The sequence below is a fragment of the Silene latifolia genome, chromosome 7, assembly GCF_048544455.1.
Source record: "Silene latifolia isolate original U9 population chromosome 7, ASM4854445v1, whole genome shotgun sequence".
Classification (NCBI taxonomy): Eukaryota; Viridiplantae; Streptophyta; class Magnoliopsida; order Caryophyllales; family Caryophyllaceae; genus Silene; species Silene latifolia.
Genome location: NC_133532.1, coordinates 111,440,208 through 111,443,523, shown reverse-complemented (window position 1 = coordinate 111,443,523; position 3,316 = coordinate 111,440,208). Strand labels below are relative to the sequence as shown.

General features: G+C 35.2%; 1 long non-coding RNA gene across 1 annotated transcript; it reads left to right on the top strand.

Moving 5' to 3' along the window:
- The first annotated feature begins 354 nt into the window (after positions 1-354).
- On the top strand, positions 355-2,711 carry LOC141591240 (uncharacterized). The gene is made up of 3 exons (XR_012520753.1): positions 355-519; positions 618-726; positions 2,412-2,711. It is a non-coding gene; the product is annotated as an uncharacterized LOC141591240 (long non-coding RNA).
- Positions 2,712-3,316: the final 605 nt, after the last annotated feature.

The window sequence follows — 3,316 nt, the reverse complement described above, 5'->3', positions numbered from 1 at the left end:
AAAATAATTCAAAGAAATATAATTTTATTATATTTTGAAGAAAAGTATTTATTTTGATAGTTTCGAGATGTTTAAAAATAGTTTAAACCGTGTAAAACTTTTTATTTCGAAATAAGGGCGTATCGGGGGGAAAATGACAATTCTTTTGAACATTGGGTAAACGAATTTGGAAATGGGTCGTATGAATACTCAATTTTCTTGTAATCTCGTGTTTAAGAACTTTGGTCTTGTCGGAATTTGCGTTTGACCAACGGTTTTAATTATTATCAAAACGAGCCAAAACCGACTCGTAAAATCCCGACTCCCTCCTTTCCTTTCTCCCTTTCCCGCGGACCACACCCCCTTCCTTTCTTTTTTTTCTGATTTTCTTTCCTTCCTTCATCTTCTTCATTGTTCTAAAGAAACCAAAACCCCATTTTTATACATTTCAAGCTAAAAATCGTCACAACTTCCTCATTTCTTATCGGATTTTCACGAAATTTACATTTCCGGAATCCTCTCGTCGAGATCTACAACCTAGTATGTTTTAATTTCAGTTTTCTTGAAGTTGTTTTAAGACGAATTTGGGGTAATTTCGGTTTTATATACTTATTTTTGTGTTTTTATTGTTTATTTAGGTGAAGAATTGGAAGACGAGTTTGGGGACTCGTATATTGTCGAGGATAGCGGCTAGTTGTTGTTAGGGTTTGGGTTTTAAGGTGCTAATTGCTCATTTTCTAGCTTAAGGTAACATATTTCGAGTTACTCGACAAATAATCGTCACAATCTTTATTGTTTTTGTATGTTTTGTGATTTTTGTTTGAGTAATAAATTTTCACATGTTTAAATTTGATGCATGCATGCTTAATTTATGTCTTTTGTTAGTTTAAGTTAACATAGTTGTATTGGGAACGATTAATTAGTGTTCAGACGATGTTATAATGAACAAAAATGGAAAAAAAAGGAGGAGTAAGGGTGGCGGGCAGCAAGCCCACGGCTGGCCCGGGTTGGTCCGTTGCTTGTTTCGCGGTTTTTCATGCCTTGTTCATCATTTCGGGTTTATTAATGTCATAGTTAATATGAGTACACTTTGAATTGAATCATGTTAGTAGTGAAAATTGGGTTAATAAGTAAAAAGTATGCTTATTATGGTAGTTGACACATGTTAGGGTGGATTTTAAAATGAAATTGTAATTAATAGGCTCAAAGTGAATTTTATAGCAATAATTGCCATGTTTTGATGATTGTGCCGAAAACTGAGCCTTAGTCCCTTTGACTGATTCGATGTCAGTTAATTGAGTGATTGGTCAGCCGCAATTTAACCCGCACTGTCGCAGGTGGGGTTAGGGTAAAAATTCGGTTGGATGAAATTTTATATGAATTAGATAATCGGCCTTTTTCTTGTTTTAGGCCATTTATCAAGCTTTAGTTCACATGTATAGCTGATTGAATTTAATAGTGTCTTGTAATGTAGAAATGGCCCTAGATTCCCCTAAAGCCTCTAATATTGTTAATATTGTTAGAATTGGAAATTAGTATTGAATACTTATTGAGGATACTGTTGGATTGTTTGCTGAATAGACATTTATATAGCCTTTCACATGATAGAATGTTAGCATTTATGTTAGTAAGTTGGACCCTTTGCCCTCTTATGGTTAAATGGGTGTCTTACTTATCTTGTGTGGTGTGGGCTAAAGTATTCAAGCTGGGACGAGCTGGGACTAGGTCCTAGGTGAGTATTTCGGCCTTCATCATAGATAGGTCTTTATAGTCTTTGACGAGTATATGTTCACTGCTTGATAGCCTTTGTGTTCCTGACTAGTGGATTTATATCCAAGTTGGGGCATGACCTCGTTACTTATTTTGATAGTAAGTGGTCAGCTTAAGTACTAGCCAACCCTTTGGTGGACTCCTTAGGGTACTCACTTTGTTTTAGAAAAATTGTGGGTCTTGGGTGCGGTGGTGTGTATCCGCATGTCTAGGTCTCTGTGATTTTAGGCTAGGGTTGTGTTGTGTCTTGGCCATGTTTTATTAATATTAACCGCTGAGCCAAGATACCGGTTCGATTACCTTCCCTACCTCGTGGTATAGACTCGAGTTACAGAGTGACTATTGACCGTACTAAGAACTTATGCCTTTCTTTGATATATTGCCCTTTCTTGTATGGTGATTTTATGAATTGTAATAGGTGAGATGTAAGCCGGTTACAATTGATAAAGTTTGGATTACAATTTGTTATATGTTTCACATGATAGTTTAGTTTGGTCAGTTAGGACTCATATGTTAGAATAATTGATAATTGAATTATTTATCATGTTATTTACATGTTTCATTACATGTTACATTAAATATGACGATTCGTGGCTGGGAGGACTCGAAGTTACTCCCCACTGAATTGTGGCTTTCGTGTTTGTATAAAATGCGATTGACAGGTTGTTGATGCTTTGTTGGGGTCACAGACGAGCTAGTGAGCATAAGGAACCTTGGACCTAGTTTTGGCTATTCTTATAGTAAACCTTTTAACTTTTGGTTTTGTATATAATTTGAAGGGACATATGTCTCCCTTTTCTATTTTGGGTTTGTATCATTACATTTTCTTATCGTTAGCTATGGCATGTAAATTAGTTCGTTAGCATTGCAGGTTTTGGCACCCGCCTCTTGGGAATGTTGGAAATGTTGTGATTGGTTTAGAATTTTTTTTGAAATTACAGGTTTTTATATAGTTGGACCAATTACAAACATATCCTACTAGTTTTTCCGTAGAATTTACGTAATTAGTTAACGCTCAATTTAAGGGTGTCACATGTGTGTTAGAGGTAGGACTTCAAACCTGAGGAAGGAGCTGTACTAGTGTAGTCATAGAAGGCATAGACAACACTGGAAAACAGAATGGTACTGCTGATGTCTCAGTGCTTGCATCTACACTGTTTGGTAAGAACGGAACACTTGAATTTTTGCAGGTCATGAGACTGATATTCCTACCTTACTAAAGCAATTGCAGTTTAATGTAAGAGTTTGGATCCTAAATAGGACTACTAAGGATAGTAAGATGGTCACTACTCATTTAAATTCTATTTATGTTTAGCTTGGCTACTCCTTTGTAAGAAATACCATTCCTATGTTTTTCCCTTTATGGATGAATAAGAATAGGATGTACCTTTTCTTGCAAAAACAACAACAACAACAACAACAACAACAACAACAACAACAACAACAACAACAACAACAACAACAACAACAACAACAATAATACTCGACAATAATACTCAATATACTCAATATACTCAATATAATCAATATAATCAAATAAATAAATTAAACCATAAAATACAATCCA